The 14,386-nt window shown below is 35.1% G+C and overlaps 1 protein-coding gene across 11 annotated transcripts in view; it reads left to right on the plus strand.

Moving 5' to 3' along the window:
* The window catches only part of NEO1 (neogenin 1), a 232,936-nt gene that overhangs the window by 109,014 nt on the left and 109,536 nt on the right, over positions 1-14,386 (plus strand). The window lies entirely within an intron of this gene.

Consider the following 14,386-nt stretch of genomic DNA (forward strand, 5'->3'; position numbering starts at 1 on the left):
TTCCCTTATGTCCCTGCCCAGCAGATCCTCTCCTTGCCACCCCAAAGGCATCGCCCTTTTTTTCCCACAGGGCATATTAGTTTTGCCTGTTCCAAAGCTTCATGTAAATGTAATCCTGTCATTGGTTGGTTTGTTTATATAAGGCTTCTTTTATAAAGCATATTGTTGTGTGTATTAGGAGTCTTTGTCTTTTTTTTGGTAAGGAGTATTCCTGTTTTGCCTGATCTTTCCCCAAAGCAATTGTACCAGTTTATATTCCTGCCAAGGGTGTATGTGAGTTCTTTTTGCTCTACATCCTGGCCAGCACTGAGGGTTGTCAGTCTTTAATTGTGATCATCCTGTGGGTTTGTAATGGTATTTCTCTGTTGTTTTAATTTGCATTTCCCTGATGATTAATGATGTTGAATATTGTACTATCTGCTTATTGGTCATTTTTGTATCTTGCATTGTGAAGTATTTTCTAAGTTTTCTCACAGTGTTGATTTTATATGTAGATGATGCATCTGCTTGTCAGTCATATTAGAGAATTCTTTATTGTGTTAAGGAATTGTCCATTTATTGGTACCAGAAAGACATGGGAAATAGAAAAATTAGAATACCAAAGCGCCTGGGTGGACCAGTTGGTTAAGCATTTGGCTTGGCTCAGGTCATGGTCTCAGAGTCATGAAATTAAGCCTTACATCAGGCTCTGTGCTCAGTGTGGAGTCTGCTTGAGACTCCTCTCCCTCTCCCTCTGCCCCTCCTGCCCAGTAAATCTTTAAAATATTTATAATAGGGGCGCCTGGGTGGCTCAGTGGGTTAAGCCTCTGCCTTTAACTCGGGTCGTGGTCTCGGGGTCCTGGGACCAAGCCCCGCATCCTTCTCTCTGCTCAGTGGGGAGCCTGCTTCCTCTCTCTCTCTGTCTGCCTCTCTGCCTACTTGTGATCTCTCTCTCTGTGTCAAATAAATAACTAAAATCTTTAAAATATATATATATAATAAAAATTTTATAAAGAAAGTTTTAAATTTTAAATTTTAATATAATTTCCAGCCTTTGCTTTTACAGGTCTTTAGGAATAGTTAAATTTTAGCTATCATTACTACTTCCATTATTTTTGGATTTGAAATTTTTCTCAATGTAGGTATATGAATTTCTCTTGAAGGAGCAAGAGAACAAATGTGCTATGAAATATCAGTAATTTACAGTTCAATCCCAAGTATATTTTCCTCTATAACTATTTTATGGTATCTGTTACCTAGTGTAAATAATTTAGCCTAGTATATTAGTCTTCATCTAATTATAAGTATTTTTAAAAAACCTAATTATAAAATCTAGTCACTATATTAGCAGAAATAAAATACCATTTCTTCAAAACCCTTGAGAATTTTTTATTTTCATATTTGGGTGGTAAATTGTTTGTGGAGCATTGGCCCTGAGCTCCAGACTAAAGAGAACTGTAGGATTTACACCAAATTACACTAGTGTGTTACAGTGAGAAGACAGTATGTAAGCAAGTTGTTACATTGGCCAGAATTGTTATTGTCAGCCCTTTTCAGGGGAGCATGACTGATATGTAGTGATTGTATAACAGAATTATACTAACATATAAATGCACTTTATATTTTGAGACTCTAAAAAGACTTTATAGATAAAGTACATGTTCTAATACCTGACTCATAGCTAATACTCCACAAAGTGTAGTTCCCTTTTCTCTTATAAAACTCTGCAGGAGATGGTTACTAATCTACTGATTGATAAAACTTCTGAAAGTCCCCAAATGATATTTTCCTCTTCTGCCTTTTCCTTGGGATACTGAAAATAGCTTGCTGGTGAATTTTTAAATATTGGCATAGGATGGTGGAATTATGAGATATTTTATTTGCCAAGAAATTTTATTATAGTAGAAACATCATCAAGCACCTTTTATTTTATTCACAAAATATGATCTGTGCTTTATTACATTTCCATTGTATGGGTATATTTGCAAATTCTTTAACTATGTTTTACACACTATGTGAGATGCACTATTTTCTTTTCACCCCACCCTATCTCTTCCTATTCTATATTTTTAAAAATTGATTTCACAAAACATCACTAGGTCAACTGACAAAGGAGGAATAGTCTGCTCTGTTGGGGAGGAGTCTTTGTCACTGACATTGTTGAGAATTCCTGGCATATGGGGGTAATAAAAAGCAGACCAATTTTAGCTTTAAGTCCGTTTGCTTATTATTTTTAACCTCTAGAGGCAGTGTCCTTTTTATTGCCTGCACCAGAGTTGACTGTGCCCACTGGACCGCCTTTGGTACACCAGTGGGTCAACAGTTTGAAAAACAAATACTCTGCTTTGTACTGAACTGCTGAAGCTTGTGATTTACTGAACGTCTACTAAGAACTAAAATGCTTATTTTCAACTGCTGTGTGGAATTTTCAAATAAACATGCTTTAATTTGCATATGGACAAAGTATACAAAGATTTTTCTAAGCTAGGCCAATTTGGAGCATTTTCATGACTAGTAAGGAGTGAAAAATAAATATGCCAGTAGTAGTTTGATAGATCAAGAACAAGTTTAAGAACAAGCTTTTCATCTTTGGAGGTGAGGAATTAGTTCAGAATAAGCTTAATGATCATTTACTGGGTTTGATTGGGTTATTCTTCGGGGAACTGTTTTCATTCATTCAAGTTTTCCATAATGAGATTACAAAATTACTTCTTCAGAATGTAAATTGATACTACAAAAATAATTTTGTCACTTTTTTAGGTTATAAGGAATAATTGATATTTATATTCCCTCTGCAAAAGCAAAAGAAATCTGGAAAGTATAAAGAAGAAAAATAAAAAGTTACCTATATTTTCATCCACAATTAGCATTGTGGTTAACATTTTAGTTTATGTATGTATTTCAAACTACTTCATGAAGTGATACTATTCACTCTGACTTTTGCATTTTTTTAATTAGGTATAATTATCACATATTTCTGTGTCAGGATATACCCATGTATATTATACATAGTAGCCTTTAGCCATCAGCAAACTTTTTCTTAAAGGAGTAGATAATAACTGTTTTAGTCTTGTGGGCCTTTTGGTCTCTGTCACAACTACTTATTTTTGCCATTGTAGCAGAAAACAGCTGCAGACTGTACCTAAACTAATAAGTGTAACTGTGTTCCAGTAAAACTTTATTTGTAAAAATGGAACACAATTTGCTGACCCCTGCTGTATAGTATTCCAGGGTTTGCATTTGTGTATCCAGGCCCCTACTAAAATATCTAGGTGGTGTCTAGTGCTTTACTATCCTAAATAACACTGCTGTGATCATCTTTGTACATACACATTTGTACACTTTATCTTTTTATGATAATTGCTAAAATAAAAGGTATTCATGTTTTAAATATTGATATCTCGCTAGGCTGCCATGCAGAAAGGTGGCATCATTTTATCTACTCACCAGTAGTAGGGGAATACTGGTTTCCCCACACCTTACCTTGTATTGGAGCCATCAAGTTTTATAGTCTGCAAATAACGAAGGGGAAAAAATATTTTGCCTTTTTTAATTCATTGGAAGTTTGTCATCTTTCAGATTTTTATTGACTGTTCTTATTTTCTTTAATTGTCCCTTCTGATTGGACATTGTTTGAATTATCTTTAATTGACTTGTAGAATTTTTAAATATATTCTGAATATCAGTTCTTTGACATATGAATTACAAATAATTTATTCAAATATTTCACCTTTTTAACAGCTTTGTTGAAGTATAACTGACATAAATGTACTGCATGTATTTAAAATGTACAGGTGATAAAGTTTATGTTTACACAAGCATGAAACTGTCACTGCCATCTAAATAATTAATTTATTTTTCACTCCTGAAGTTTTCTGATGCCTCTTGATAATCCCTTCCACCTGGCCCTTCACACTCCCTTATCCCCAAGTAACCACTAATCTCTCTTTGTTACAGATTCGTTTGCATTTTCTGGAATTTTATGTATATGGAATTGCATCGTATACACTCTGTTTTTGTCTTGCTTATTTCATTCAGCATACTCATTTTGAGATCAGCCATGCTATTGCATGTATCAGTAGTTCATTCCCTTTTTTGCTGAGTAGTATTCTGCTACACAAATATACCATAACTGTTCATTCATTTTGAAGGACATATAAGTTCTTTCCAAATTTTGGCAACTTAAAGCTGCCATGAACATTCCTGTCTTTTGTCTTTTAATTTTAAAGTGTGTTTTATCATACAAAAAATTTTTATTTCTCGGGAGTCAAGTATGTTGGGATTTTTCCTTTTGGAATTGTATCTTGCTCCCCCTTATTCAAAAAAATCCTTTCCCATTTTCATCTCTTACTCTGTGGTTTATTTTTACTTTTTGGACTTTGACCCACCTGGAGGGTTTTTTTTTAATGGTACTATTTCCCCAAATGGAGTACCCTTTGGCCCAACATTCTTCTTACCCCCCAGTTATTTGAAATACCACCAGTTTATAATGCAAATTTCCAAAATTGTATAGGTCTTATTTCTAAACTGTTTTACTGATCAATTTGTCTATTACAGTAATCTACTGTTTCACTTACTGTTTTGTTACTTTGTTAGATGATCCTCTGGTTTTTTCTTTACAAAAAATAATTTTTCTCAGCATTTTGTTTCATCTCGATTTACTGTGGAATCAGCTTGTCAGATTTTCTTAAAATTCTCTTGGGATATTAGATGGCATTTGAATGAATTTATAGATTGACTTTAAAAGAGTTAGTACTGAACTTTTTGCACCATCAGGTCTGCCTAGCCAGGTGTATGTATGTCTCCACTTCTATTATTTTTAGCTAAAGATTTTTAATAGGTAATATATGTAGAAGATAAAAAATGATAAATGATGAAGTATTACCCAGTGGCCTGGTCTCCCTTTACAGAAGCAACAGTATTAATTTCCTTTATATCCTTACAGCGATATTCTGTGCCTCTTGAAGCAAATATGTGTACAAAAATCGCATTAATTGTAACAAGTGAATCTAGCTTCTGTGGGGCCTGAAGTCAAAACTGAGGCCTTGTATAAGAAAATGAATGTCTAGTTAGATACAGAATGAATAGTTATTTGAAATGAGAAAAGAAACCATAACAAATAAGTTTCTAAGAGAACTGACGAAAGTACAAACAACCCAGGAAAATAACACTTCTTTTTGAGTGTCTCATATATACTTACATTTGTTTTAGCTGTATTTTATTGGGTTGTCTCCTCATGTGACAATGATTTTTAAAAGTCATTCTCTGTGGCACCTGGGTGGCTCAGTCGGTTAAGCTCCTGCCTTGGGCTGGGGTCATGATCCCAGGGTCCTGGGATCAAGCCCTGCATCCAGCTCTCTGCTCAGCAGGGAGCCTGCTTTTCCCCCTCCCTCTGCCTGCCTCTCTGCCTACTGTCAATTAAATAAACAAATCTTAAAAAAAAAAATATCATTCTCCGTAAGAATAGAAAGTTAATTTGGTCTTTTTCCTCCAGTGTTTGGAATGGGGTCCCGTGATATGACTCTTCCCCTTTGTGTCTCAGCTGTTTGTTTTTGTAGTGTGAATGAGATTTTTTTAAATTACATTTTTTTTAGTTGTATAAGAATATGAGTGACAGTGAAAAATACATTAATAATTTTTCTGTTTATAAAAATTTATATTTCTAATAGCTTTTCAGTTTATTAGTTTGGTTTTTATTTTTCTTTTTAAAATTATATAAGTAATAACATTATTAAAGCATCAAACCATATCAACGAAGTAAATCTCCTCTCTCATTTCCCCTTTCCCATTCCTACCCCATGTCTCAGAGGTAACCTTTATCATTAGTTTATTTACTATTTAATTTTAATTTTTTATTTAAATTCAGTTTAGTCAACATAGAATGTATTATTAGTTTCAGGGGTAGAATTTAGTGATTCATCAGTTACTTGTAACAACCAGTGCTCATTACATCAAGTGTCCTCTTTCATGGCCATCCCCATACCCCCCTCCCCTCCAGCAATCCTAAGTTTGTTCCCTATAGTTAAGAGTCTCTTACATTTTGTCTCCCTCTCTGTTTTTATCTTATTTTACTTATATTATATATTATATTTATATCAAATATTTCATTTCCTTCCCTTTCCCTATGTTCATCTATTTTATTTCTTAAATTCCACCCATGAGGGAAATCCTACGGTATTTGTCTTTCTCAGCCTTTGTCACTAGAGTGTATACTTCTAGATGTCCTTTAAAAGCATTTACATACATATACACCTAGAAATATATTGTTTTTGTTAACAAATAGAATCATACCATCTGTGTTGCTCTGCATATGCTTTTTGACTTTTTAATCTTTAGGTTTTAGCATGTTTGTATGTATAAGGCTATATCAGTGTCTTAATGCCTGAAAGCATTGCTTATCAAAATTTTTTTTAAGATTTTATTTATTTGACAGACAGAGTAGGCAGAGAGGCAGACAGAGAGATGAGGAAGCAGGCTTCCTGCTGAGCAGAGAGCATGATCCCAGGACCCTGGGATCGTGACCGGAGCCAAAGGCAGAGGCTTTAACCCACTGAACCACCCAGGCACCCCGCTTATCAAACTTTTAATGTTCATGTAAATCACCCCCTGAGAGTATAGCAGTGAACACTGAAATTTCCTCATGAGAGAAATTTTCTTGAATGTTCTAAGTAGACAGTCATTGCCATTGTATACTGGGGGTGGGATGGGGAGAGTAGCAGGGGACAATTTCTCCAACCCCACCCCTGTATTTATATTTCTTTTTTTTTCTTATTTCATTGCATTATTGGAACTTCTAGTAGCATGTTGAATAGTCTCATTGATAATGATTCTCTGATAGGAATGTAAAAGTGATACATCCATTGGTGGTATTTACAAAATTTTTAAATATGAAAACACCTTGAAGTAATTATTCCTTTCAGAAATCTAGTCTTCTGAAACTCTTAGACATGTGTACAAAGATTTATGTACAAAGATGTATAAAAATGCATATTAAACACTGCTTGCTTGTAATGGAAAAATTGTAAGTAACCTAAATGGCCATTAGTAGAAGAATGAATAAATTGTGGTATAGTCAGACTATGGGCCACTGTGCTGCTGTCAAAAAAGAGATGGTCATAATATTGCTATGTCATGTTATTAAGAGAGAAACACAAGTTGTAGAAGAGTATTTATTGGCTGATTCATTCTGTATTTTAAAGTTCATGTGTGTGTGTGAGAGAGAAGTGTGTTTGAAGTACACAGAAAAAAGTTCGGGGAGCTTACACACCAAACATATTAATAGTGTATATCTCTGGTGAGGGTAGTGGTATTGACAGGTATTTTGCGGCTAAGTATAGGGGAGGCTTTTCTGTTTCCTGTTTTCAGTTTCTTTTATGTATTATTTACACCTTCTGTACTAAGTACTTAGCTTTTAAAATTTGAAAATAATGAAAGTAGAGAGAAGGAGAAAAAAGCAAAAGACACTCCCAGTCAACAGAAATAATTAGCTGAAAGAATACCAGGGAGAAGCAGGGAGCAGACAAATCCAAATCATCCAGTGGTCAGTAAAATTTTCTTAAATAGGCAGTCTGTGAACCTGGAAAAAATCAAATGGTACAAAGGTGTATATGGTGCAATAAAATACCATCTCACACCATTTAGGATAGCTACTCTCAAAAATAAAACAAAAAATAACAAGTTATAGATGAGGATGTGCAGAAATTGATTGGAACCCTTCTGTACTATTAGTGGGAATGTGTTGCTGCCTTGAAAAACAGAATGCTGATTTCTCAATAAGTTGAAAATAGAATTGTCATATGATTCAGTAGCTCCACTGCTGGATATACACTCAGAATTAAAAGCACAGTCTCTAGGAGTTAACTGTACATTCATGTTCACTGCAGCATTATTCACAGTAGTTAAAACACTAGAAGAACCCAGGTGTTCATCTGTGGATGAGTGGACAAGCAAAACATGGTACATACATACAGGGAAATGTTACTCAGCCTTGGAAGGAAGGAAGTTCTCACACACACTTCTTAACATAGATGCCCCTGACTTTATGCTTAGTGAAATAAGCCAGTCCCCAAACGACAAAATGCTATATGATTCATTTCATATGATGTGCCTGGAGTAGTCAGAATCGTAGAGACAGAAAGCAGAAGGGTGGTTTCTGGCGGCTAGGAGGAGAAGAAGGGAAGGGGTGTTACTGTTTAATGGGTATAGAGTTTCCGTGTTACAAGATGAAAAGAGTTCTGGAGATGGATGGTGGTGATGGTTGCCCAAAAAATGAGAATTTACTTAATATCACTAAACTGTACACTTAAAAATGGTTAAGACTGTACATTTTCTACACTGTTGTTTTTACCACAGTTTTAAAATTTGAGGGGAAGAGTCCAGCTCTCTTTATTTGCCAGTTTCCCAGTTACACTCTTGTGAGGTAACCACTGGAAAGTGTTTTCTGTATATTTCTCAATGCATCAGTAGTTAGTTACAGCTCTTTCTTTTGAATTCCCATCTCTAACACTTATTAAGCATATCTTTATTATTGGTCTCCCTCACAGCACCCACTAAAGTGTCTTTGTATTAGTAGTTGCTTACTGAATATTTTTTTAGTGATTGAGCCTGTGAATGAATTGAGTGATCCCAGAAGGCACAAGAATCGGGGAGCTCTCTGTGTATATGGACTGAGATGTATATAGTCCTCTCTTTTAGTCGCCCAATGCAGTCTTCTCCCACTTCAGTGTGGCTGAGAATACTCTGAGACAGCTTGTTCAAATGCAGAGTTGTGGCCTCATCTTTTGCAGTTCAAGCATGTGGTGAGAGCCCAACTATTCAACATTTTTCTAAGGCCCAGTACTCAACTTTGTGTATCTCTTCAAATAGTCTGTGGATCTGACTCAAAGAAGCCTCATCCCAAGTCATTTGTATGCTCCTACAAGGCTTTATGAATTGAATTCACCTATTTAGGGAGCATTTCTAATGTACTTATGGTATCAAGTAAAAGTAGTTGTCCTTGAAGCCTTCTTACTTTCTCTGTTGAGGTGTGGTACAGTGTTCATCATAGTAATATTGGGACACCATGCAGACTAAGTACAACCTTGTTAAGGAAGGAGAGCCTATATTTAGTAAAGATTTTTGTGAATTCTTCAAAATAAAAAATATTACATGTAGAGCACAGTTTCTTAAATTTAAGGTCTTTAAGGATTATAAGACCCCAAGTTTGAGAAACATTGCTTTGGGATTGAGTTCTGTGATTACAGTGGCAACTGGTAAACATGAACATGAATATGAATGCTAAAATTACGTGCTATTAAAACTTCATGTTGTCATAAACATTTAAAAACAAATTTTAAAACTCATGCAGAAAATTTACATATAATAAAGAATGAATTTATGAACTGTTGGAGAAACAGTGGTACAAAACCTTGAATCTTTGAGAAACTTCAGAATCCTTGAAAAAATTCTTATCCTGAACATCTTTACTCTTATAGTGCTGTTTAATGGAAGTTTTAGAATTCAAGTAATCATCTATTTCAACAAATACACATTTAGCATCTATTATGGTTTAGGCCACTAGGGTTTCAGTGGTAAATAGGGCAGTGATGGCCAAGAATGGGAGGAGAAGTGGGTCAGGAAGTGTTTTTTGGTTAAGATCTGAAGGATGAGTTAAGTTTTAGCCAAATTGAGGGATAGAGTTAAGGAAATGCGATGAACTGGACTTCCCCACATCTCCAGCTTCATTGCAGAAGAACTACAGAACACTCATGAAAGAAATTGAAGAAGACACAAAAAGATGAAAGACCATTCCATGCTCATGGATCGGAAGAATAAACATGGTTAAAATGTCGATAGTGCCTAGAGCCATCTGTACTTTCATTGCTGTCCTCATCAAAATTCCACTGTCATTTTTCAAAGAGCTGGAACAAATAATTTTAAAATTTGTATGGAATCAGAAGAGATCCTAAATTGCTAAGGAAATGTTGAAAAGGAAACACAAAACTGGGGCATCAGGTTTCCTGATTTCAAGCTTTACTACAAAGCTGTGATCACCAAGACAGCATGGTACTGGCACAAAATCAGACATAGACCAGTGGAACAGAGTAGAGAGCCCAGATATGGACCCTCAACTCTGGTCAAATAATTTTTGGCAAAGCAGGAAAAAATATCCAGTGGAAGAAAGATAGTCTCTTCTATAAACAGTGCTGGGAAAATTGGACAGCTATGTGTAGAAGAATGAAACTTGACATTCTCTTACACCATACACAAAGATAAACTCGAAATGGATAAAAGACCTCAACATGAGGCAGGAATCTATCAAAATCCTAGAGGAGAACATAGGCAGTAACCTGTTTGACATCGGCCACAGCAACTTCTTTCGAGATATGTCTCCATTTTCAGGAGCGAGACAAACCATGTTTCGTGACAAATCTCACAAAACAAACTGAGGGTTGCTGAGGGGAAGGGGGGTAAGGAGAGGGTGGTTGGGTTTATGGACTTTGGGGAGGGTATGTGCTATGGTGAGTGTTGTGAAGTATGTAAGCCTAACAATTCACAGACTCTACCCCTGGGCGAATAATACATTATATGTTAATAAAAATGATAATTAAAAAAAAGATATGTCTCCAAAGGCAAAGGAAACAAAAGTGTAAATGAAATTTTGGGACTCCATCGAATCAAAAGCTTCTGCACACCAAAGGAAATAGTCAACAAAACAAAGGGGCAACCCACGGAATGGGAGAAGATATTTGCAAATGACACTGTAGACAATGGGCTGATATCCAAGATCTATAAAGAACTCCTCAAACAACACACACAAAACAGATAATCACATCAAAAAATGGGTAGAAGACATGAACAGACAGTTCTCCAAGGAAGACATAGAAATGGCTAACAGACACATGAAAAAGTGTTCATTGTCATTAGCCATTAGGGAGATTCAAATCAAAACCACATTGAGATACAACCTTACACCTATCAGAATGACAATAAGACAGTAAATAACAAGTATTGGAGAGGATGTGGAGAAAGGGGGGAACCCTTTTACAGTGTTGGTGGGAATGCAAGTTGGTGCAGTCACTTTCCAAAATAGTGTGGAGGTTCCTTAAGAAATTAAAAATAGAGCTACCCTATGACCCTGCAATTGCACTACTGGGCATTTACCCCCAAAGATATAGATGTAGTGAAAAGAAGGGCCATCTGTACCCCAATGTTCATTGCAGCAATGGCCACAGTTGCCACACTGTGGAAAGAACCAAGATGCCCTTCAACGGATGAATGGATAAAGAAGATGTGGTCCATAAATACAATGGAGTATTATGCCTCCATCAGAGAGGATGAACATCCAACTTTTGTATCAACATGACAGGACTGGAGATTATGCTGAGTGAAATAAGTCAAGCAGAGAGAGTCAATTATCATACGGTTTCGCTTATTTGTGGAGCATAAAGAATAATACGGAGGACACTGGGAGATGGAGAGGAGAAGTAGGTTGGGGAAAATCAGAGGGGGAGACAAACCATGAGAGACTGTGGACTCTGAGAAACAAACTGAGGGTTCTGGAGGGGAGGGGAGAGGGGGATTGGGTGATCCTGGTGGTGGGTATTATGGAGGGCACGTACTACACGGAGCACTGGGTGTGGTGCATGAACAGTGAATTTTGGAACACTGAAAATTAAATTAAATTAAATTTTAAAAAAAGATGAGTAAAATATTCCTGACAAGGTTAGCAAATTTTAGAAAACAGAAAGGTTATAGAATTTTTTAAAAAAATATTTTACTTATTTATTTGATAGAGAGAGATCACAGGTAGGTAGAGAAGCAGGCAGAGAGAGAAGAGGAAGCAGGCTCCCTGCTGAGCAGAGAGCCCAATGTGGGGCTCCATCCCAGGGTCCTGAGATTATGATCTGAGCTGAAGGGTGGCCACTGAGCCACCCAGGTGCCCTGGTTATAGAAATTCTTCTATGAATGTTATTAAATATTTATCATATTTCTTATTCTATCTATAATCTTGTCTGTACATGAATATTACTTAAAATATAATGTTTATTTTCCTATTTTGAATGATTCTGTCACTGGAAATAAAGCATTTAAATCTGAAAAAATATATAATTTCAGTCATTTGGCAACTGTGTTCAGAATGTTGCTTCATAGTTATAATTTCTCCTATTTCCTTCTGGAGATTAAGGAAAATGGATTCACCTTCATTGGAATGCAAAGCTTTCTTAAGAAATGTTGGAGGATGCTAATGTATTTTTGCTTTGTTAGTTGAGCCAGTACTTACAACAGACTTGTGATTAGATTGTCAGACAACATGGTGAAGGGATTTAAGGTTGTTAAAATGCTTGGGTTTTATTGTTGTTGTTGTTGTTGTTGTTGTTTTTTAAGGACTTACATGTAATTTTGTAAATTGTTGAAAAGAAGCTTAAGAACAGCAAGTGTGCAGTTTAACATAAAATGAGTAGAACTGATTTATTTCTCTACTTAATGAGCTTTTTAAGAATTCCAGTGCTTAAACCTTTAAAATCAAACAATAGAAATTCCAACAATGCAGAGCTAATGTAAATGAAAACTGTTAAAATCTTCCAAATAACAGCATAATAAAGTAACCTTGAAACATTGGTGTTGGCCCTACATTGTTTTCTGTTTGAATTGAGTGGCAATTTCCAACGTTGCAAAACAGTGATGGAATTAAGTGATGTTTCCAGTAAAAGAATTTTGCAAGTATAATATGTTTTAGTATTAAATTCTTACTTGTACATTTAGCAATTAAAATTATTCTTGTAATGATGATGGCATTAGAAGGGATAGGGAGCTGTCGAAGAGAATTTGAAGCTTAATTATCTCTTTGGTAACAAAATGCATAATCTTCCATTACAACGCTTATTTTCTTATGGTAATTGACTCATTTACTCTCTGGTTATCAATTTAACTTCCCCAACACAAACATCTGCTCTTACATTGTGTTTAATTGGTGTGAATACTAGCTACAGAGAAGCTAAAATCCCAAGAACATTTTAAAGGCAATATTCTATAATTCATGAAAGGGAAAAGTAAATGATGAATTGAACATTGTTAGCATTTATTTCTAATAGTCTTTGAAAATCTGTTTACTAAAAATGCATACTAATGTTATATTAATTGGATTTTTTTGAGAAGGGTTTTGCTGTATTTTCCAGAATCACTTACTCTGCCTAAGGGGGCATCTCAGTTCTTTATACTCAAGGATATAGCAAGCACTTCCTCAGAAACCTGGTACCTGAGGGTTAAGATCGCAGGCTTTGGAGTTGTTTTTTCAGTATGTTACAATTTAATCTAAAGAAGAGGGACAGGGATGAATTGTGTGTGTGTTTGTTTACAATCTTTAGAATGAAAAGCTAAACCTTAAAATTTTTATATGGCTACCTATGGGACAGAACAGGCTGGGGAAAACAGGGTTAGAAGCAAGATTTGTTTGAATATACCTTGTTGTTGTGGATTTGAAATTTTACAAAGTAATTCTAGAAAGGGGAAAGTAAAATGGGAACAAATGACTATAAATGTGTATCTAGTTTGTAGTATAGCTACACAGAAAGCTACAATTCCAAGTGGAAGTTATTATTACAAATAAATTTAAAATAGTAATTGAACCATATATACCTAATGAGATATACTCTAAAGACAAAACTGCAAAAATCTTCAACTGTTTTCTCTTATTTTTGGTGTGGAGATATTGGTGTAGTTATTCTGAGACTACTGAATAGAAGGTAAAACCTGGAGGTAATTAAGTTGGTGTCATTGAGAACGGATTTTTAGCATGAGAGAAAAGAGATATAGATGTAAGATTATTAAGATCCAGTTAAAACCTATAGCCCTGAATTTAATTGGATAACACAATGAAATCATGATGAATTTTTTATTTAAAAAGTATATAATTCCTGGTTTTGTCTATAAGTAAGGCCTAAAAACAGTGACCAGAAGATACTAAAGACAAGTAAGGTCCTGTTAAAAAGGACTCAAGCTTCCATTAGTCAGAGATGGGATAGTTTGAGAATCAAAGAATAATAATTTGCATGGATTAAAATGACTCAAATACATTTTAATCCATAAATTCATAAGAATACTTTTTAAAAAAACCCTTCAGTGATTTCCTTCAGTCAGAATGGTATTAGAGAACCAGACCATTGTTTTGAAAATTGGTAAGTGAAGGGGAAAAAAATCAGGCATTTAGCTTTCACTTTCTATGAGAGGTATATTTAAAGATAACCAAATAATTGATGAGGGGATATTTCTCTTTATAGAAGGGATGATGGAGTAAGAATATTACTATTTGGCAATATCTAAGACTGTTAACTTCACAAAAAGATAGTCACACATTATGAACTCTCCTGAAGGACAATGACACTACTTAATGAAGTAGTCTTGAAAAAATAAAAAGAAAGAGCCTAAC

This window comes from Mustela nivalis (assembly GCF_964662115.1).
Source record: "Mustela nivalis genome assembly, chromosome: 6".
In the NCBI taxonomy this organism is placed as follows: Eukaryota; Metazoa; Chordata; class Mammalia; order Carnivora; family Mustelidae; genus Mustela; species Mustela nivalis.